General features: G+C 37.2%; 1 long non-coding RNA gene across 2 annotated transcripts in view; it reads right to left on the bottom strand.

The window, feature by feature from the left end:
• Positions 1 to 224: 224 nt before the first annotated feature.
• LOC122422643 overlaps positions 225 to 24,615 on the bottom strand; it is a 92,918-nt gene continuing 68,527 nt past the window's right edge. Inside the window, exons 1-3 of one of the 2 annotated variants that reach the window (XR_006263927.1) lie at positions 18,128 to 18,258; positions 7,910 to 8,044; positions 225 to 385 (exon numbers count right to left, since the gene is read on the bottom strand). This is a non-coding gene — a long non-coding RNA (uncharacterized LOC122422643). Of the gene's footprint in view, positions 386 to 7,909; positions 8,045 to 18,127; positions 18,259 to 24,615 lie in introns of those variants that run through there. The other variant, XR_006263926.1, reaches the window with a different exon arrangement.

Raw genomic sequence — 24,615 nt, 5'->3', positions numbered from 1 at the left:
ACTTTACAATGAAATGAAAGCAACAATTTAAGGTCTTGACATTCAATTTGTGGTTTAAATGCTGACATTAGGGAATGAACTGTTCTTATTTATCTGAAGACTGCTATTATGATGCAATTTCTTTTTTTACAAAGCTTAGAAAATATGACCAACTCAAGCTTTTATTGATTTATAGAGGATGAAATCATATTTGTATTTCAAGTGGAAAAAAAACTCACCAAGCTAAAAAGCAGGTTGTCTCCAGTTGCATTCTATTCTCAATAGTTATGTGTGGGAATTAATATGCTCCCATTTTCATAAATTCTGAAGAACTGATTCTTTCAAATTGTGGTGTTGGAGAAGACTCTTGAGAGTCCCGTGGACAGCAAGATCAAACCAGTCAATCCTAAAAGAAATAAACCATGAGTATTCCATCAGAAGGACTGATACTGAAGCTCCAATACTTTGGCAACCTGATGTGAAGAGCTGACTCATTGGAAAAGACACTGATAAGGTGATTGGATCGCATCACTGACTCAGTGGACATGAGTTTGAGCAAACTGATAAGATAGTGAAAGACAGGGAAGCCTGGCATGCTGCAGCTCATGGGGTCTCAGAGTCGGACACAACTCAGTGACTAAACAACTGAGCAACATTTTCTGCTAGGAGAATCTACCTAAGACACTTCTGAACTTCTCTCTCGGGTTATGAGAAAAAAGACACTAGCATGCTCTGTCCGTTTGCTGATAGAAGCTGACACTTTCTGGCTATTCTTTCCATGATCAATTGACACTTTCACTTTGGTTGGAAAAAAGGAAATGTCAATTTCCAAGTGAAGATGAAAATTTTCCATCAGATAATATATTCAAACAGTCATTATCAGTATTACTCTTGGAAAATGTTGCAGAGAAAGTGTCAAAAAAAAAAAAAAAAGATCTTTTCCCTACACAGTGCTAATGGAAAATTCGAAAGCAATAGCAAAAGCTATATATATATATATATATATATATATATACACATATATATACACACACACATAATCCTTATTATTCAAGAACTCCATATTGCAAATTCATCTCCTCTCTAAGATTTATTTGTAATGGCAAAATCCATACACCTGGCCCTTCTGCCAGAACATTTTCTTGCTTTTCGTTGGTGATTTCCTTGTTTAAAATGGACACCAAGAGTAGTGCCACAGTGCAGTCTAGTGTTTCCAAGAGCAGAAAGACTGCCATGCATGTACCTTTTGAGAAAAATATGGGTGTCAGCAAACCTTATTCAAGGCAAATGTAATATCATTCAGTGTAAATGAACCAATAGCATTTTTAAAAGGTGTCTAAACAGAAAAAACACACTTTAAAAAAGTCAAGTATTGATCAGCTGACAAAAAGTAACCAGAAGTTCATGTGAACCTAATCCTGTATTTCCTGTTGGAGCAATGCTTCAGGATTCACTAATTCCATGTCCACAGCAATTTCAGAGTATATAACCACTGGGGAATAATGAATCGAATGTGCATACATGTACATAAACAACACAAATACATGTATGAAGCAAAACCTCTAGCTGAGCATACAAAATCTAGGAGACATTATTTGTGGTGTAAACCTCTTCTGACTGCTCTGACTGTGCTACCTTTAGGATTCCATTAAGGTCAGTTCTGAGTTTATTATGAGAAATAGAGAGCTTAATGAAGAGTCATTTTCTTCCCTTCATCCTTTCATCTCTAGATTCTTGAGAATCCAGGTAAAGAACTCTCCATAAATAAAACTCCCAGGATCTTGTTTCTGAAGAGGGTCAGATAATGGCCCCCACAAAGACTCTTTCTTCTCAAGGAGGCCACCAAGCAGACTCTTTAAGATCCAGGAGCCCCATTATACACCTTTATACAACCTACTCATCCTCATTACAGTCATGAACATGTAAAACCCTCTCACTATTTACAAAAAGAAATTACAATCTCAGCACTTTGTTTTTAAAGAGAAAGCATCATTCCCCAAACTGTAAGATGTCAACCCTAACCCAATGCAAAAGGAAAAAAAAAAAGTTTTGCTAAGGGTAGTGTGTCTTTTATTGTTTTTCAAGGGGAAGATACTGTCAGGTCATTTGTGAAAGTCATATTACAGTTCATCTAAATGAAGATAAATCAAATGAAAATACTTAACAATGTTTTCCCAACACTTAAGTTCCACACATTTTAAGAGCCAGTTTTACAAAATATTTTAATTCATATTCAGGTTCAGATTATAGTTTTCAAAACACCCATTTTATGGCTTTGGATGTTTGAGAGAGATTGGTCAACAATGCAATACAATTAAAACATGTTTACCTTGACCTGTCTCTGCCTTTGTGATACTAATCTGCCTGGGAAAGTTGTACCGTCTCCCACACAGCCTCGCTGGGTCAATGAACCCTGCAGTCAAGTACGAGTGAATACGGTCTCTGAGGACTTTGGATCTGTCACATTTCATGCATACCTTTTAACACACCAGAATGTGTACATTTCTACCTTATTGTTGGGATAACCTAACAGAAAGTTCTAGAACCTAGAAACTGCTTAACTTTTTATTAAAATGGAAATATAGATGTACACATGCATAAAAACAGCAGTATCACCACAAAGAGTATGACTAATTAGATCATCTCACTCTTTTGCATAAATACCCCCTGCACAAGGAATAAGTCCAAATACTCTCCTGTGGCCCACAAGACCCCACTTGACGTGTCTCCTGCTACCTCCCCAGGCATTTCTCCTGCCTCTCTTCTCCTCGTCACTTCAGCCACATTGTCTTTCCTTAAGTTCCATGAATGGCAGATTTTGTCCATGCTTTGTCCTCGCTTCTCAGTCTTTTCACTTGCTCTTCACTCTCCTTGGAATGTTGACCCCATGTCCTCATATTGTTAATACATTCTTATTTTCAGCTCTGATTGCAAAACATACCTTTTCATTGATTACCCATCCAACTGAAACCCAACATCCTTCTAACCCTCTGTCGTAATACCCCATCTCACACTTACAGCCTTCTGCTGCTTCTGCTTAGTTGTTAAGTCATGTCCAACTCTTTGTGACTCCATGGTCTGTAGCCCACCAGACTCCTCTATCCATGGGATTTCCCAGGCAAGAATACTGGAGAGAGTTTTCATTTCCTTCTCCAGGGGATCTTTCCAACCCAGGAATTGAACATGTGTCTCCTGAAATGTCAGGTGGACTCTTTACCACTGAGCCACCTGGGAACTCCCCTTCACAGCCTTAACTCTATCTAAAATCACCTTCCGTTTATTGGTTCACATATATTTTGCCCATCTACCTCCTTGCCCTATTCTCCACTATATCCTTAGCTCCTAGAACGCTGCTTGTAACATAGTCCAGCTCCTCATATAGTTGCTGGAAAGAGTAAACAAGATATTCAAACCATTTAAATGTAAAATATAAACTCTCGGAGAAGATTAAATATACTCACATCTGGATGGTGGCAAAAATTGCTGTTGGGAAACCTTAAAAATCCTTTCTTTTATCTGGTTGCTCTGCCTATATAACAGGTAAAAGAGATTTGCTTAGCTTTTTTTTTAGATTTTCTTTCCATTAAATTTCCAGTACCAGCCAGACATGCCACAAACCTTTGCATTAACTTCTGAGGGTATAAAGAATAGCACATTGTATATTCTTGCCTCCTTTGCCGAAGATAAGGTGTCCATAGTGCTCGGGGCTGGTGCACTGGGAAGACCCAGAGGGATCAGGTGGAGAGGGAGGCGGGAGGGGGGATCGGGATGGGGAATACATGTAAGTCCATGGCTGATTCATGTCAATGTATGGCAAAAACCACTACAATATTGTAAAGTAATTAGCCTCCAACTAATAAAAATAAATGGAAAAAAAAAAGAATAGCACAGCCTGCTCTAAAGTGATGGAAACACATTTCCTTGAATCATCTGCATGCTTATGTACTTTCAAATGTAGGAGATCTATGTTATGGGGAACATTGTCAACTGTGAAAACACTGTAATAGACTGAACTGCAGGTAATTGCAAAATCCCAACCCCCATTTCTGTTAAAGGAGTAAAGAGAATTATAAGTACAGTAGTAGAGAAAATATAAGATGAGTAGCATTGTATTTCATCTATACTTAAATCTATGTCTCCAGTTTAATCTCTGACCTGCACTTCAACCCATGTCAGAAGATATCTAAAGAATGTTCTAAGATACCATGAGACTACCCAGGCCTCAACATATCTACAGCTGGATTCATTTTTCTCCTCCACAAAATGGCTCCCTTCACACACTATGATACGTGCAATCACCTTCCTGCTTGTCTCTTACTGTGCCACATGTTCTCATATACCCCAGATCCACCCCGTCTCTCTGCTTGAAATGTCTTTTGACTTTAGTCCTTATCTCTGTCCCAGAGCCCCACCTGACCTAGATCCATGTCATTTCACATCAAGACTGATGATTTCTCTTCTTCTGAGATGGGATGGTGGCCCCAGAGCTTGACTCTAACCCCCAGTTGAGGTTGGGACTATAGCCTTGCTTCTTGAACTCTAACATCAGCTTTATCCTCAGACTTATGTCTCAGTAGAAATGGCTTAGCAGAGTTATCTGATTGGAATGAGGGGTTATGGGACTTATTTTGAGGCTTCATGTGTATAGCACTTAAAACAAAGCCAGGGGGAAATATTCATTATGTAAATCAAATAGTAGGTTGAAGGACTGATGGAAATGACGGGGATGACGAAGAGCTGAAAGTCACCAAAGCCACTCCTTGTCACCCCTGATACTTAGGATCCAATGTGCTCTATTTCTATACATACTGACCATGGTTTCTTATTCATGCAGAGGAAAGCACAGTGTTTAAGAGCCCAGAACTGTAGACTACAGGATTAGAACCAGATCTCCTAACTTAAAGTCCTAGTTCTTGTTGCTATTCGAAGGTCTCATTCAAGTATAAACACAAACAGATATGACAGTGTGTATGTATATCTTATTGTTTCTAAAATGAAACTAATATGCTTACTGATCAACTTAGGGTAAGACTAAATTATAATTTTAGAAGTAATTAATTTAATTAATACATCTAGTGTGCAGGCATGCTTAGCTGTGTCCAAGTCTTTGCAACCCCATGGACTACAGCCTGCCAAACTTCTCTGTTTGTGGAATTTTCCAGGCAAAAATAGTGGAGCAAGTTAACATTTCCTACATCAGGGGATGGTCCTGACATGCTGATCATCCAAATTTTTAGTGAATTTCATAATAGATGGAAAAAGATATCTGCAAGCTTAGTCAAAAAAATAGTTTTTATTTCATTTGTTGAGGCCTATGGATATTTTGATGAAAAGGCTATAGCCTAATTCAAAACTAATTGTTAATTCCTCAGTAACAAACCTTGAACTTCAATAAATGTGTATATTGTGAAAGAAGGTACAAGAAGTTGTTACTAGAGGTGATTAAATCCTTTGTAACAATGGTTGCTATAATACGCTAGCTCAGCTGGCAAGCGCAGAGCTGATCAGGCTGACAGTCAGGCTCACCACACGTGGGGTAGTTAGCTCCAGTTTGCTCCATAGCCACAAATTACATGCCTACCTCTTGTCTACCAATTAAAGTGTATGACTGTGGTCGTAAGGATGGCCAAATCAAAGAATGCAGCCCCTTGTGACAACATCACTACTGGAAAAAAAGCACGTTAAGTTCTATGCCTTATTGATGATGAATAAATGGTGTCATTGATGCATAAACATAGACAATGTTTTAGCATACTCTTTAAATCTACTCTTGGTGTACACTGTTTTTATAAAAAGGAAAGATGAACCAATTTTTCAGTGTCCAGAAAGTAGTCTTTTTTTCTGAAGGTATTTATTCTGACACTTTCCTAATACATCTAATTCTTTATTTCCAGTCACACTTGCTCAGTTGCAGATTGGTTTCTGTTGATGAGGCTAAATAGGAACTAGTACAGTGTGTGCATTTTCAAAATGCCTCCTTCAGAACTCTTTTCTGGGAACACACGTCTGAAAAGCAGAAAGTGTCTGCCCTCAAAGTTTTACAAGAACAATCAAAACCACAAATAACTTAGAAAAAAAGTTGGTAAAATGTAGACGTACTTTCTTTCTGTATGACTAGATAGTATCCATCCATATTTTAATCCCCACTGGAAACACTGAAAGAGGAAAGGAAGGGTAACAAATATGGGGTCTGGAGAACCCCACATACTTATCCCTTCACAACACCTCCTCTTGGTAATTCGTAGTTTAATTTTTCTTTAGTTTACCTACCAGTCAAGATTCCTGTATTTCACTAATATTGCCATCAGAATGTCACATATTAGCTACTGGTAATTATGAGGCTTGCTTAACTAGTGGCACTTGGGGTATTCTTTCAGGAATCCTGCTTTCCCTACCTTCATACTGTGAGTTTTCCCATATCTGCAACTTCTTCCAAAACCATAATGGTTTATGTACCTACAGATCTTTAAAGAATGGTGATTGACCACAAGTTTGACATGTCTTCATTTGTGTCCAAATAAACATCCATATAAATTGATACATAAAAGTTTTACTTAACATTAAGAACAAGTATGAGAAGGAATGTGACATTTATGAAAGTACATCAGGCCAATGTTCTAAATGGCCCTTACTCAGCTAGGACCCAAATGAGATGGTTCAGTATCAACAAGCATGTGCTGGCAATTTGGAGGTGTCAATCTTATGAGAACACCATCATGGGATTCTAGTGCTCCCTACTGGATAGAAAATAGATCCAGTGTTCTCAAATGAGCAAGTTCTTCAGAAGAGAGTGAACACATTATTTTTTTATTTTATTTCTCTTCTCATATTACAGAGATAAAGATTCCATTTCCTCATTCTACTTCTTTACCTGTAAGAAGACTATAATTTATAACCCACATCCTGAATGTATGAGTATCTCAAGATGATAGATGTAAAATGATATATTTATTTTAAAGTTTGCTTTCTGTTATATTTATTAGTCACTTTCAGGAAATGACATTAGTATCATAATTTCTTTCCACATGTATAGTACTCAACGTTCAACCAACAATATGTTGGTGTTGTTAAAAGGAAATCCCCTATCTGTAACACACACACACATTCATGAAATACTAACAATGTTCGGATGATATTTTTTTAAGTTTCAAAACTAAAAAAGAATAAAACAGACTTCACTTTTGAAAAAGAAGCTAGAAATTAGGGCTTTGCAAGAGAAACATGATGCCTCTCAGACATTACCATCATAAAAACAGAAAAGGTCACTCTGTTTTCCTGATTAAGGAGACTTTTCATTCCAAACACTGATGTCATAGCTGCACTCTTGTCCAGAGATAGTTGATTAAGAAACAGTACTTACTCCTTCGTCTATCTGCCTCTGTGTCATTACACCAGTAAAAAATAAATGCAATTCAAAATAAAAAGAAAAGAAAGAAGGAAAGAAAAAAGGAGGGTAGAAAGAAAAGTTTGGTGATATGAAAGAATTTCCACTGGCACAAAGACAAATCAAAGCAACTAACAAAAACACCGTACCACTTCAAGGACAGTGGGTTGCATTCTGTCAGATTGCATCCAACATCCACTTTATGCTGGGCACCTTTCATGGACTAGAGCCAGGGAAAAAGGAAACGGTTGCAGAAGACACTGCCCCAGACTGAAGGAAAACTTCAAGCATGGGGCACTTTCTATTTATTGCCCCCAAAGTAAGATACCTGAAATATAAATCAGCAAGATTAAAGCCCCCCAAGGCTTCCCTGTCACCACAGAGCATCACCTAGGCATGTCAGCATAGCAGATTGGCCTGCCACAGCTCTTGCCGATGCTCAAGCCCACTGTCCGCCCTCTTTACTTTGCATTTCATAGTGCACTTACACAAGATTGCCTACAATATCCCCCTGTCTGTCCCTCCTTCCTCAGCTTCTGTGCTTACTGTTAATACTTTAGAGTCCAATACAGGTGCCAGATCTCCTAATGTTGTAGGAAAACTGATGTGTGAGAGGATGGTCACGTCCCAGGTGTCCAGTGAGTCCCTGGGATCAGCAGGCAAGTGAAGGTCCTTGGGTTCCTGCAGGAAGGAATTCAAGAATAAGCCACAGTAAAATGAAAGCAAATTTATTTAGAGAGATACACACTTCACAGAGTTTGGGCTCTCTCAGAGGCTGAGAGGAACCAGGGCCTGGGGTCTTCTAGAAAAGTGGGAAAGGCGAGAGATGTGGGAGTGGTTAGTTTTTATAGGTGGGTAATTTTTAACCAGATGATCAAGAATGAGGAAGACTGGCATGCTGTAGTTCATGGGGGGCGGGGGGTGGGGAGGCAAAGAGTTGAACATGACTGAGTGACTGAACGATAACCAACAGTTTTGTAGGCTAGTGAATGCGAAGAATATTCTAACTTCCGGAGAAGGGATAGAGATTTTCAGGAATTGGGTCACTGCCCACTTTTTGGCCATTTATAGTCAGCTTCATAACTGTGATAGCCCTGGTGAGTTGTGTCATTTAGATGTTAATGTATTATAATGTATTATAGTGTATAATGAGGCTAAAGGTCTATTGGAAGTTGAATATTCTGCCATCTTGAGCCTAGTAGGTGCTAACCAGCCTTTGTCATATCCTGTTCTTCTTAACAATTGTACTGTTCTTTTAGTGGTTGAGCCCTCTCCCTTCCCTCTTGCCTCACTAAGGGATCTTTCCTGCGCATCAGTTCCTTTTATCCCAAAGCTAGAGCCAGATTTTAATTCTTTAATCCCACAACAAGCATTTTTTTCCCTGCTTTCATCACGTTTATTTTTCTTTTAACTCATCTGTTAATATGTCTGTCTCATATCAAGTGAAAGGACAGAGTTTGTACCATCTTTATATGTTCAATTTCTAGATTTTCAGTTGTTATAGGACTCTCATTTGTCAACTGAAGTGGCCTGAGCTATGCTAAAGCTGCTCTCTGGCCTGGCCAGTGAATCAAAGCTGTTGGCCTAGGCTTTAAAAGACTGCTGAAATGTCTTTCAATTTTAATATACTATGGTTTAAAGCATTCAGATCCTGCATTTAGAAACAATTTGCACTCGATTTTAACTGATATAAGACGATCCCAGACCTTCAACTCAGACTGCATCTTGCACCAGAGAGAGCACTTTTTTTCTAGAGCAGTTTTTTGATCACCTGCTCTTTATAGTCATTCATGCCTATAACTCAGAATGGCTGGGCATCACTCCTGGCCTCTCTGCACAAACCTTCCCTAGTGTCTGCATCCTGTTACTTCCATGAATACAATATGGGGGAATCATGCCATCTTATGTTTGTTCCTATTTTTACTCATGTTATTAATGCCTGTACAAAATCTCTCATATTTTCTCCTTATTGTCTCAGGCCAATATAGTTTAGCTCACAGACATAGAGCTCTAGAAGAGTAATTTCCTTACAGAAGTTCAATCTTCATCTCCCCCTTCATTCACTTTTCTTCTTGCATCACAAAATAAGATCTAATATAAGATTATTCCTCTTTACTTCAGACTTACTGACCCTAAAGTGTTCTGTACCTATGGGGTAGGAAGTGAAATTCAACAAGTTTTTTTTTTATCAAACACCTGCAAGTAAGATAGTCTTGGTAGACCAGCAGGTGATTTTTGAGATGCTATCTCTAAAAACTTGAACCTAGACTATACATAGGGCATGAACATAAGTACTATAAATAGGGCATGAACAAATCATTGTAAAATAAGAATACTATCCTAAAGCTTCTAATAAGTACCATATGAGAATTAAAGTCAAATGCTGTAGGAATTTGGAAAAAGAGTTCATTTTCATCAAAATGGCCAAAGAATGCTTAGTAAGTGACTTAGTAATTGGGATGTCCTTGCAGAGTCAATAGGTTTGTGGTAGGTGGAGATAGGAGGAAGGAGGAGGACAGGGATAAAGGAAGACATGAGTACAGAAAGGCTTGGAGGCCAAGGATGGCATCAAATTACTGAGCAACTTGTTTTGTTTGGAATAGCGGGAAACATCTGAGCTTTAGGCATGCAAACTCGGTTGGAGAGAGATCTTAGGCTTTGGTGATTCAACCGAGGACATTTAAGGTCTACTCAGAAAATGAAATGTACAAGACCGGTGAACTTTGTGAATTGCCAAAGGGGACTAGAACTGGAAACAAAGAAGCCCTGAACTCTTGAGTGTGAGGCCGACAGGAGGGCAGGTAGATGCTGCCCCATGTCTTCTGGCTACATGAACTGGCATATCCTGCTCCTCAGTAGTGAAATGCAGAGTTTGCAAAGGACAACTTTGTAAGATAAAAGAGGATATATTATTAGTACCTTTCCCTTCTAGAGGTAGTAAAGATTAAAAGAGATTAGTCATATACAGTACTTAGCACAACATCTGCACATAATAAAATGTAAATGCTCAGTAAATGTTAGCTATTATTTAATATTTAAGTATTTTAAACATAAACTCTAAGTACCTGGTTTTTGTCTCTGTCATATTTACCCAATTTCAAGAACTTCTCAGATTTTTTCAGCAACCCCAAACAATTATTATCTGTCACCTGTTCCCATGGCCCAACAAAAATGATCACATAACATACTGTGTGAGTTAATATAGTCATAGAGCAAAATTCTAGGAGGCAAGTACAGAAGACTGCTAATTTCCTAGATTTCTCTAGAAGCTGAGTATATATAGGGTTCTTACTTTCTACCATAAACATACTTAGGATGTTAACATTTGTTAACAATCACTAATTGATTTCATAAGAAAACAACAATTAAAAAATAAAAATATATAACAAAGGCAAATGGATATTTTACTTTAGTAATTCTCTTAGTAGCAACAGATAGTGTTCTCTATATATTCAGGACTACATCTCTTCTCAGAATCATAGTATACTATGCTTTATCTAGTCTTCTACTAAATCAAATTTCAAGACACTAGATTTAGAAATTACAGCAGAAAATGGGAGCATAAAAGACAGAAAGTTGGAAAAATGTTAATAATTTGGCAAATACCCTGTGAAGTTTCTAATACCATATGAATTCTTAACCAACTATTCAACTGTTTATCTGAAAATAAACATTATCAAGTACTTTTTCTCAGTTCCAGGAAATGAGTTAACTTTTTCCATCTTTCCCAAGAATAATTTCCATGCTTTCCTCCAATTGGTTAGTACTGAAAGCTAATTTGACATATTTACATCAAGGACTTTTTTTCTGTTATATGCACATATAGTTATTTTGGGCTTTCCAGGTGGCACTAGTGGTAAAGAACCTGTCTGCCAATGCAGGAGACCTAAGAGACACGGGTTTGATCCCTGAGTTGGGCAGATCCCCTGGAGGAGGGCATGGCAACTCCCTTCAGTATTCTTGGAGAATCCCATGGACAGAGGAGCCTGGTGGGCTGCAATCCAAAGGGTCGCAAAGAGTTGGACAAGACTGAAGCGACTTAGCATGCACACACACGTTTATTTTAAAGAAATATTTTGGTGTGTGTTTTTTTTTTTTCATTTATTTTTATTAGTTGGAGGCTAATTACTTTACAATATTGTAGTGGTTTTTGCTATACACTGACATGAATCAGCCATGGATTTACATGTGTTCCCCATCCTGATCTCCCCTCCCACCTCCCTTCCCATCCCATCCCTCTGGGTCTTCCCAGTGCACCAGCCCTTAAAATAAAATCAGTCTTTAAGAAGTTCTCTAATAATAGCCTATAAATCTTATATACATTTTAGAAAAATTGTTTTCTAAATAACTTAGAATCCCCAAAATAATACACTTAGAAGGAAATTCTTAAGCCATGTAGGCCCAGAGACGGATGTGAGTATCTCCAGGACATATTAATAAGCCAGTGTTGTCTAGTTACGGGGCCTAAATCTCCTGACACTCAAAACTATGCTGTCCCTTCACAGTAGTTTTTACGTGCAGAAAAACTCCCTAATCTTGATGAACCCTAACCTTATGTGCAAGACATTTCCTTTAAACAGGAATTTCTTTGAAAAAGGTTCTACAAGAAGAAGTGGTGCTAAACTTTGTTATTGTATTTTAACATACAAGTCACACCCTTTAAATTTTCTCGTCAAGATTTATTCTCTATGCTTCTGACATGTAAGTCAAAAGCATTTAGGAGTTTACTGCTATGGTTTTAAAAGATTTCAGAATGTGGTACAGTCATGTGAATAAGTCACGTTGTTGTTGTCGTTCAATTGCTATGTCACGTCCGACTCTGCGACCCCGTGGAATGCAGCCTGCCAGGCTCCTCTGTCCTGGGATTATCCCAGCAAGCATACTGGAATGAGTTGCCATTTCCTTCTCCAGGGGATCTTCTCTACCCAGGAATGTCATATTGCTCTGCAAAGTCAGAAGAGGAAGGAAGTGAAATGTCCTGTTTTGACTTTGGTCTTTCTTTAAGATGTTCTACCCAGCGTCTGATCCTAGAAAACAAGATGACGGTTCCTATCCATCTGTCCTTTGATCCACTGGAGTTAACATGTTATTGGTTAAGATTATTATTCACTGTGAAGCAGAACCACTATTTCTAGGTCTAGATCCTCAAGCCTAGTGGCTTCCCAGGTGGCACAGTGGTAAAGAACCTGCTGGTCAATACAGGAGACACAAGAGACGCAGGTTTGATCCCTAGGTCAGGAAGATCCCTGGAAAAGGCAATGGCAATCCGCTCCAGGATTCTTGCCAGGAAATTCCGTGGACAGAGGAAGCTGGCAGGCTACAGTCCGTGGGGTCACAGAGAGTTGGACACAGCACACACAGTGATGAGCAGTTGCAAAGACAGCTTGTTTTGCCTTTATGTGTAATCATTAGACTCTATGATATTAATTTAAGTTTTTGCATCTGGCTTATACTCAGAAATCTATACTAATATTCTTTTTTAATATATTGCTATATCTTATAGTTTACAATAAAAAAGGTCTTTTCCCCCCAAAGTAAAAGCTTTTACAATGAGGGGAGAAAAAAATACTCTCAAGTAAAGTAAGCTTCTAGAATCTACAGAGAAATCAATACAATCTCTAGTTATTTGGAATATTCCTTACGTATAGAATTTCAGAAAAACAAATTAGGTTTATTTATTAATAATTCACTGAGTTCAAGGTTTAATTAGAAAAATGCTTATACCATTAATTTAGTTTATAAGTTTTTAAAAATTCACTAATTCACAAAAAAATATATTAAATGAAATACTGCTGAATGACTAGTAATAGAATTAAGCTAAATATTTCAAATAACATTGGAAAGGCTAGTCCTAAATACATAAGTAATATTCTACATGAGACCTTACTATGGGATATATGTTCCTTATTTACTATAACATTTTATTAGTATGTAACATTTCAAACTTTTGTAAGTTATTAACTTAGAAATAAATGTTTGAAGTACTCCTTTATAGAATTGTTTTACTGATGAAAAAGTTAATTATTTGGAAATGTATTCAAATGTAGTCAAGATGTATTGACTAAAAAATGTAGTCAAGATGTATTGACTACAAAATGTAGTCAAATGTATTTCAAATGCATTTCAAAATGTAGTCAAGAAAATTGTTTCTATCTACATTTATTTAATTGTGATGATTTCTACATCTAGTCACCCAACATTTGTTAGATTTATTCTAAAGAATCCTCAAGTGTGGACTTTGTTAATGGGTCTTGTGTATATTAATGTCAGCATTCTTTGGGGAGTCATTTTCAAGGGAAAGGAACACACAATTTTCTCTGAGGAGTATCTCTAGGCAAAGCACTTTCAACTGCTTCATGGACCACATTCAGAAGTTGCATTTCCTTGATATTCAGAACAACATGTGTTGCTCATGTGAATTATGGCTGTGGTAAATCTAAATAAAACTAGAGAATGTATAGGAGTGGAATATCCAATAGATTTCATTTTATTTTAAACAGTTTAAAAAGAAATCAAAGGGAAGGGAAAGCAATTTCTTAATATTTCTAATCTATATATTTTCTAATGTTAAGGAAACAAAAATGATATCAAATCCACCCAATAGTTTGAACTATATACACTATATTCAATAGCTATCATTTACAAGTTTTACAACTTAAATCATATGTTGTATGATACCTATAAATACCAAGGCTTTATAAAGCATTTTTTCTTGAAATTAAAATGGCAGGAGGATAAATAGCCTTTGGTTTTTATTTAGTTGATATTAAAATGTGAAGTGACAAGTCAGTGGGCTTGTTAGAGCAGGGCTGTGTTGGGCCTCCAAGTTCTCAAAGCCAAAGGGACCACAACCCTAGCAGTGTGCTTTTCCCAGCGTAGGACTGAGCAAGAATGCCTACAAGGACCTACAGGTACACTGATGGCCTGCATCAGGATAGCACTCATCAATGTCGTGAAGGTACAGTTTTCCTGACAATGTGGTTTGGCAAATCTGCAAATCTTCAGAGTCTCAGATCCAACCAATGGTGGATAGATTGGGACCACCCAGCACGTACATCTACCTGTTTATATCTGTAGGAAGGTTATAAACAACAGCCTGCCATTTCCTCTAAAGTGCAGAAGCTCTTCATCTTCTTCCATTTTTTCCCTCTAAGTCCTATCTCCTCCTTGAAATTTTCCTAGGTTTCCAGCTTATGCCTAGAGAACTTTTGAGAGATTGCTGGGTTATAACCAGTAATTTTCATTTAAACAACTACCCAAGATGATTCAGTGGCCCAAATATATATATATATATATGCAGAATTGCTCTCTAGTAAAAAAAATTGAGAAGCTTTTACAGAATTTTATGTAGAATAAATGGCAAAAATTAAGTTATATTTTTCTCTCTTTTTTAATTAATTTGACTTTATTGAAGGATAATTGCTTTACAGAACTTTGTTGTTTTCTGTCAAACCTCCACATGAATCAGCCATCGGTATACATATGTCCCCTCCCTTTTGAACCTCCCTCCCATCTCCCTCCCCATCCCACCCCTTTAGGTTGATACAGAGCCCCTGTTTGAGTTTCCTGAGACATCCAGCAAATCCCCGTTGGCTCTCTATTTTACACATGGTGATGTAAGTTTCCATGTTATTTTTTCCATACATCTCACCCTTTCCTCCCCTCTCCCCACGTGCGTAAGTCTATTCTCTATGTCTGTTTCTCCATTGTTGCCCTGTAAATAAATTCTTCAGTATTATTTTTCTAGATTCCATATTTTAAGCAATCACTCTGGCCACCTTATTGAGAACATAGTAAAATCAAGAAGACACAGTGAAAGGTTTTTGCAGTGATCTAGGCAGGAGATGATAGTAGTTCCCACCTTGGAGGTCAGCAAATTCTGGATATACCTTGATGAAAAATTCAATGGAAATTTCCTGACATATTGAATGTAGGGTAACAATTAGCACACAAATACAACTCCACAGTATTCACCTGAACTAAAAGGATGTAATGCTAGTAAATGAAATGAGAGAGGTTTTGGGTGAAGTTGTTTGGGAGAGTAAAAAGAATCCCATTTGGTTTTGGAAATTATGAGTTTAAGAAGATTATTGGGCATTCAAGTGGATATATTAAATAGGCAATATGATATATAGGAGAGTTCTAGGCTGGCGAGTTAAAATCTTGGAAACTGTCAGCATACAGATGGTATTTAACACTATGCAAATAGTCAACTGGCCTCACAGCTTAACTTTTCCTTCTTTTCAATCCCAGCTTCCTTCCCTTTCTATCACAAGTTGATCTCCTGGCTATTCCTTAATAGAGTCCTGCATACTAAAGTCCATCTCTGAGTCCACTTCCCAAGGAACCTAACCTGGTACAAATTTTAAATAACATTATAATTTAGTATTTTTTCCTGACTTAGTTAAAATTTGCCTAAAAATAAAATCCACACACAGCCCAAATCTTTTGTCTGATTCTCACCAGAAAAGACTCAAAATTCCAGAGTTGTTCATTTTAATGTATTCACTTTCTCTTTTATTTATTTCAGAACTATTTACTGACTACCTACAATGTGCTGGTTACTATCCTAAGAACTAAAGGCTTAAGGGCTACTTAGTAGTAAGCAACTAAATGAGTTGTATGGCTTCCCTGGTGGATCAACTGGTAAAGAATCCACCTGCAATGCAGGAGACCTGGGTTCTATCCCTCAGTTGGGAAGATCCCCTGGAGAAGGGAAAAACTACCCACCTAGTATTTTTGCCTGGAGAATTCCATGGACAGAGGTTGCAAAGAGTTGAACGTGACTGAACGACTTTCACTTCACTTTCAGTGGCTATCTATAAACAGAAACTAGAGCATGACTTTACTGGGGCACCACATTTGAAGTCTATGAAGGATTCTGACACCAAGCATCATGTAACAATACAACTCATACTTGGCACCCAAAGTCTCAGGTAATAGGATTTTCCATAATGTCAGAGGATGAGCCTTTTCTTATCAGTAAATTTTAAGTGTTTTCTTCTATTGGTGATTATCAATTGCTACCAAATATTCATAGAATTATTGTTAGATTTCTCTCTTCAATAATTTCCCTTGTTTTATTTTTATTGTCTTAATTCTTTGTTGTTTTCTTCTAGTAAATAAAAGCCATGTGAAATAGGTGGCTGGTGAATTATTTGCCTTATTCAATAGGGCATAGTCCAAGAAAAGTTTTGAGAACTAGTAGCAAAATATAATTACTGATACCCAGGAGCTCACCAATCTAGTATGACTTTACAAGAAATGTGTAACCCAATGTGTTTGCTTGCAAAGTAGATACAAAATTATATATTCATAGGTGTACTATTTCAAGTAGAACATAATTAGTAGGTTCCTATTTAGGGGAAAAATAAACCAAAAAAGACAAGTGTGTGTGTGTGTGTGTGTGTGTGTGTGTGTGTGTGTTAGTAGCTCAGTCACGTCTGACTCTTTACGACCCTGTGGACTGTAGCTCACCAGGCTCCTCTCTCCATGGAATTCTCCAGGCAAGAATACTGGAGTGGATTGCCATTCCCTTCTCCAGGGGATCTTCCCCACCTAGGGATTGAAACCAAGTCTCCTGCATTGCAGGCAGATTCTTCACTATCTGGGTCACCAGGGAAGCCCTAAAAAAGCAAGTAGTTTATGTGTTATTACTTAGAGCAAAATTGCTTCATCAATTTGCATTCCAAAGTATCAGCTATCTGTGAGCAAGATGGCAGAAGAGGCAAATTTAGAGAGGGTAGGGAAGATTTAAATGATGGTTGATGGTGTTTAACCTAAACATATTTTTTTAAACCCTAAAACCAGGCTTTGGGAACTATGTTCAAAAAAGTTGCTCTGTAGGTCTGTGTGATCAGGAAGTTCCTTAGAGCACTGTCTTCCTACTTCCCACATCCTGTCTACCTGACTCTGTGCCTTTTAGCATCATCCTGTCTTTGTCTCCTGACTCTGGCTGCATGACCATCTCAGAAATCCCAAAGGAGTTATTAGCAGTTCCAGGTTCACACTCCCAAACCAAGACTGTCACTCTAGTTTCCCATTTGGTTTGGAGAAGGAAATCGGAGAGTAAACATAAGTTAAGAGCAAGGAAAGTTGGGTAAAGTGTCAAACAGGTAACTCACACAAGCAAAAGGGAAGAATGAAGTGTTGGTGCAACAAAGAGAAAAAGACCAAGATAAGGGTACAGTAGAAAGATAAAAAGGACAAGAGAAGGTAGGCAGACACAGAAGTCTCTGAGAGAGTGATGTCAGTAGCATGGCAAAGTGAGGAACTTGCTTTCTCTCTCCCCTTTAACCTACAACCAGCAAAACATCAAAGGTGCTTCTGCCCAACATACCAGGACGCCAGAGAATTCCATCAATCTGTATAGGTAGAGGTGGGTGGACCATAGAGAAGGTGAATGGTGGAGGAGGTTCTTTTGATTCTGGCCTTCAGATATGGCAGCTGAGCCCACAACCTCAGAGAACCTGGCAATAGCATGGGGACGGCGCACACGACTCCAGCCTCCTGGCCACAGCTCTACCCGCGGTAACTGCGCAGCAGCGGCCGTGGAGACTGAGATCACATCTTTTCCGCCACTGAGGTGCCCATGACTTTGGGATCCCTGCCCCTACCCCACTCTCAGTGGTGGAACTTGAAAACCTTGTAACATAGGGCACTCTAGAGGAGCTGGGGCGACCCCGGCTTCCCTGTCACCCACTTCTTCCCTCCAGGGGTGGAGCTTGAGATTCAGGGGATCCTGTGTGCAGAGGGGAAACTCACCATTCCAGAGCCCCAGGTGGTGATCAAGCACCACCGGCAGCTGGTAACCCCTGCGGCACAAGCAGCCACAGGGCGAGAGCTTTGACAGGCAGTGGGGAGTGGGAACGGCAGCCTCTCAAATAAAAGCAGAAGCAGTTTAGGCAAGGGGTCAGGGAGATCTCCTGGAGAAGCAAATGGCAACCCACTCCAGTATCCTGGCCTGAAGAATCCCCGTGGACAGACGAGCCTGGCAGGCTACAGTCCATGGGGTCGCAGAGTCCACCACTGAACTACTAATCATCAGCAGAGGCCTAGGTAAGAGAAATCAAAAACTTGTGACATAGCGCCACCTAGAGGAAAATGGAGGCAATGTCTCTATTTTTTTAATCCATTAAGTCATTAGAATCGAGTACAAAGGCGTCCATGCAACAAATGTCCCAGCGGTGAAACAACTCATCAAGCGCTATAAAGAAACGTATAACATCGTATCATGAAAAGAAAATGACAATTCTCTAGAAACCAAGCTTAAAGTCACAGAATATTGAAATCTAACTGAGAATTCGAAATATTTGTCATAAAGAAACTCAATGAGCTACAAGAAATGTCTGAAAGGTAGTTCAATGAGCTCACGACTAAAATTAGTAAACAGAAGGAATACTTTACCAAAGAGTATGAAACTCTAGAAAACCACTAAACAGGACCTTTGCCATCAAATAAACTAGATAAATAAAGCATTAGAAAGCATTAAAAAGAGAGTAGAACTCATGGAAGAGAGAATTAGCAAGATCAAAGACACAAAAATAGAAACAATACAATAAGAAGAGGAAAGAGAACCAAGACATTAAAAAGTGAGGAAATTTTATAAGAGCTATTCAACTCTTTTAGGAAGGGCAGCATTTGAGTAATGGGTATCCCAGAGGAAATAAGGAGAAGAGATAAAAGAGTTTATTTAAATTAATAATAGCTGAGTTGGCTGTAGCAACTCAGTTTGAGTATAGTTAAAATATTTTGAAGGCACACTTCAGATTTAATTAAAATTAAACTTTGTAATTGCAAAAGTAATAATAATAATAATAGCTGAGAACGTCCCATACTTTAAGAAGGAACTGGATATACAAGCTCATGAAACTAAGGACACATCTAATTAACCTCAGTGTCAAAAGGCCTTCTCCTTATAAGACAGATTATATTAAAGTTGCTAAAAGTCAATGACAAGGACTTTCCTGCCAGTCCAGTGGTTAAGACTTTGCCTTAATGCAGGGGCTTTGGGTTCAACCCCTGGTTGAGAGCTAAGATCTCACATACCTCATGGCCAAAAAACCAAAACATATAAAAGAAGTAATATTGTAAAACACTCATTGAAAAAAAAAAAAAAAAAAATCTCTTTAAAAAAATCAATGACATTTATCTTAAAAAGTCAATTATCATTCACATAAAGAACAAATAAAGTTTTTAAAAAGTCAATGACAAACAATTTTAGAGGCAGCCAGAGAGAAAAAGGATGGTAACCTACAAAAGCACTCCCACTAAGCTATCAGCAGATTTCTCAGGTGAAATTCTATAGGCCAAGAGAGAGTGGAAAGATATTCTCAAAATGCTGAGAAAAAAGCTATCACCCAAGGACACTCTATCCAACAAAGTTATAAGGTCATTCAGATATGAAAGAGACATAAAGACTTTCCCAAACAATCCAAGCATGAGAGAATTCATTACCACTAGGCTTGCTTTACAAAAATGTTGAAAGATGCTCTTCTACCAAACACAAAAAGACAAAAGTACACAAAACTTTATGGTAATAAATAGACAGAATAAGAAAATTGCAACTCCATATTAGAATAGGTTTTAAAACGTTCTATCATAAAATAAAGGTTAAAGAAAAAAAAACAGAAAAAGCTAGTTCAATTGGTAATGACCTCAAACATTAAAAAATTAATCACTTGAGACAATAGAAACACAAAAAGGAAAGTGAAAAAGGACAGAATCCATATAGGTCAACAAAGATAAGGTACAGTCAGCAGAAAAAGGATGCTTTTATCTATGAGAAATTTTTTCAAACCTCATAGTAATCACAAAACATAAATCTAGAGCAGAGACATGAAGCAGAAAAAGAGGAAACTGAGAAAAACATCATAGAAACCCTCCAAGACAAATGGTAGACAGAAACACAGGGGGAAAGAGGTATAGAGCAACCAGAAAACAAAAGGTAAAATAGTGGTACTAACCTTCATTTATCAATAATCACCCTAAATTTAAATAAATTTGATTCACTAATCAAAAAACACAAAGTGTCTGCGTGGTTTAAAAATCAAGACCTGAGTATATGCTGACTACAGGACACTCACCTCAGCTCTAAAGACAAACAGGCTCAAGGTTGGAAGATGATACTCCAAGCAGATGGCAGCTAAAATAAAGTGTGAGCCAATGCAGGAGACTTGGATTCAAACCTGGGTTGGGAAGATACCCTTTAGAAGGAAATGGCACTCCAGTGTTCTAACCTGGAAAGTGCCGTGGACAGAGGAGCCTGGTGGGCTATAGTCCATGGGGTCACAGAAGAGTCAGACAAAACTTAGTGACTAACCAACAACAACAAACGCATGCTTGTGTCAAACAAAATAGATTTCAAGCCAAAAAGGTAATAAGAGACAAAGATAGACAGTATATAATGATAAAGGGGAAACCTCTTCAAAGCAGTTCTTATTCATATACATCAGAACAAGGCCCAGATTCCCCCAGTCAGTCTCTCCCATCAGGAAGCTTCCACAAGCCTCTTATCTTTATCCATCAGAGGGCAGATAGAATGAAAACCACAATCACAGAAAACCAACCAAACTGATCACATGGATCACAGCCTTGTCTAACTCAATGCAACTATGAGCCATGCCCTTGAGGGCCACCCAAGATAGACAGGTCATGGTGCAGAGTTCTGACAAAATGCGGTCCACTGGAGAAGGGAATGGCAAACCACTGCACTATTCTTTCCTTGAGAACCCCAGGAACAGTAAGAAAAGGCAAAAAAGATAAGCTCCAGGAGTTGGTGATGGACAGGGAGGCCTGGCATGCTGCAGTCCATGGGGTCGTAAAGAGTTGGACATGACTGAACGACTGAACTGAACATAGGAAAACAAAAATATGTAAAAAATTATTGGCAGGCCCAATGGGAGAAATCTGCAACAACATAATAATAGTAGGGGAATTTAATACCTCATTTACAGAGAGATCTTTCAAACAGAAAGTCAACAAGGAAACAGTAGCCTTAAATAAAATATTTTGACAGGACAATTTGGTAGATTTGTACAGAATATTCCATTCAAATGCAACAGAATACTAATTCTTCTCAAGTGCACATGGAACTTTCTCAAGGATAGGCCATCTCATCTGCTGGGAGGGAAAAAAAAAAAACAAGTCCTAATACATTTTAGAAGATTGAAATAATATTAAGCATCTTTTCTTGTCACAATGGTATGAAACTAGAAATAAAGCTACTTGAAGAAAGCTGCTAAATCACAAGTTCATAGAGAGAGACTGAACAATACACTAATGAATGACTATTAGTAAAGTGAAGAAATCAAAAGAGTAATCAAAACTTACCTGAAGACCAATAAAAATAGGACATACCAAAATCTGTGGGATTCAGCAAAAGGGTTACTAAAAAGGAAGATTTAGCTATATAGCCCCAACTCAAGAAAAAACGTTTCAAATAAACAATCTAATCTTTCTTCTAACAGAATGAGAAAAAGAACAAATGAAGCCTACAGTTAGTAGAAAGAAGGGAATAATAAAGATCAGAGTAGAAGTAAAGATATAGAAAAGATCAATAAAACTAAGAGCTGGTTCTTTGAAAAAACAAACAAAATTGATAAACTTTTAGCTAGACTCACAAAGAAAAAAGAAAGATGTCTGATAAATAAAATCAGAAACAAAAGAAGATAAGTAACAATGAGTAACACAGAAATATAAACAGTTATAAAAGAATATTAAGAACAGTTATATGCAAACAATTTGAATAACCTTGAAGAAACTGACAAATTCTTAGAATTACAAAACATTCCAAGACTGAATCACAAAGAAATAAAAAATATGAATAAGCCAATCACTGGTAGAGGTTGAAATGGTAACCAAAAACCTCCCCCACTCCCAAAATATCCAGGGTAAGATGGCTTCACAGGCGAATTCTACCAAACATTCAAATAAAATTTAATACCTATTTTCTCAAACTTTTAAAATTTTGGAAAAAAGGAAATGCTTCCTAACTCATTTTACAAGGCCAACATGACCCTGATTTCAAACTCAGACAAGGATAGCACAACAAAAAAGAAAATTACAGGCCGATATCTCTAATGAACATAGACACAAAAATCCTCAACAGATTATTAGCAAACTAGTAAAACAATGCATTAAAAAGATCATCCAAAAATAACCAAATGAGATTTATTCCAGGGAATTTAAGGATGGTTCAACATCCACAAATCAATCAATGTGACATATTAACAAAATAAAGGGTTAAAACCATTGACCATCTCAGTACACAAAGAAAAACCATTTGACAAGATTCAGCACCCAATACAGTGGGTATAGAAGGAACATATCTCAATCTAATAAAGGCTATAAATGTAGCTGCAAACCCACAGCAAACATCATACTCAATGGTAAATACCTAAAAGCTATACTTTTAAAATCATAACAAGACAAGGATGCCCACTCTCACCACTTTTATTGAATATAGTTTTGGAAATTCTAGCCACAGCCATCAGATAAGAAAAAGAAATGAAATGCATCTGAATTAGAAGGGAAGAAGTAAAATTGTCACCATTTGCACATAACATGATTTTACATATAGATACATATATGTATAGATTCATACATATAGGTTTTTTATTTCTAAAGCTTCTACCAGTATCTATTAAAAATAATAAATGAATCCAGAAAAGTTGTGGTGTGCAAAATCAACATACAAAAATATGTTGCATTTCTATGCCCTAACAATGAGCTAGGTGAAAGAGAAATTTAGAAAGCAATTCCATTTAAAATCACAGTAAAAAGAAAAGAATAAAATATCTAGGAATAAATTTAACCAAAAAGGTGAAAGACATGTATACTACAAACTATATGAAATTGTTAACAGAAATTGAAGAAGATACAAATAGAAAGATAGTCTATGCTCATGAATTGGGAGAATTAACATTGTTAAAATATCTATGTTACATAAAGCAACCTACATAATCAATGAAATTCCTCTCAAAAGCCTAAGGACATTTTTCACAGAGTAGAACACAAATTTCTAATATATATATATAAAACCATACAAAGAAAATCCCCAAATAAAAATAAGACACCAAGAAAAAAGGACAAAGCTGGAAGTATCACATTGTTTGATTTCAAACTATATGACAAAGTCATAATAATCAAAATGGCATGGTATTGAAAGAAAAACAGATACATAGATCAATGGAACAGAATAGAGAGCCCAAGATAACTCACATGTACATGGATGATTAATTTATGTCAAAGGAGTAAAGAACATATAATGAAGAAAGGATAGTCTCTTCAATAAATTATACTGGGAAAACTGCATTGCCACTTGTAAAAGAAAAAAAAAATGAAAGAAATCAGGCCACTATCTCACTATACACAAAAATCAGCTTAAAATGTATTAAAGACTTGAATGTAAGACCTGAAACCATCAAATTCCTAGGAGAAAGCATATGCTCTTTGACACTGATCTTCACAATATCTTTCACATCTGTCTCTTCACACAAGGAGAAAAAAAAACAAAAACAAAGATAAATGGGGCTACATCAAACTAAAAAACTTCTGCACAGCAAAGGAAACCATCAGCAAAATGAAAAGACAACCTACTGAATGGGAGAAGATATTTGCAAATGATATATCCAATAAGTTTAATATCCCAAGTATATAAGGAACTGATACAACTCAATGATAAAAAACAAATAACCCTATTAAAAAATGGACTGAGAATCTAAACAAACATTTTTCCAAATAAAATATGCAGATAGCCAACAGGCACATGACACATGCTCAAAATCACTAATTATTAGGGAAATGCAAATCAAATCACAATGATATATTATTGTACACATTAGAATGACTATTATCAAGAAGGCAAAGAATAATAAGCGCTAGTGAGGATGTGGAGAAAAGGGAACCCTCATTTACTGTTGGTCTTGTCAATAGGTACAATGACAATGGAAAATAAAATGGAGATTCCTCAAAAAATAAGAAAAGATCTACCATAGAAATTACCTATTCCTTTTCTGGGTGTTTTTCCTAAAAATATTCAAAACACTAATTCAAAAAGATACATGATCTCCTATGTTTATCACAGCATTATTTAGGGTAGCCAAGATATGAAAACCACATAAGTACCCATTAACAGATAAATGGAGAAAAAAATGTGGTGCGCGCGCGCGCACACACACACACACACACACACACACACACACACACACACACATTGAAATACTAACCAGACTTTTAAAAAAGAAAGAAAG

Source organism: Cervus canadensis, chromosome 20 (assembly GCF_019320065.1).
Source record: "Cervus canadensis isolate Bull #8, Minnesota chromosome 20, ASM1932006v1, whole genome shotgun sequence".
Classification (NCBI taxonomy): Eukaryota; Metazoa; Chordata; class Mammalia; order Artiodactyla; family Cervidae; genus Cervus; species Cervus canadensis.
The sequence above is the reverse complement of the archived record's forward strand: the minus strand, read 5'-3'. Positions and strand labels throughout refer to the sequence as shown.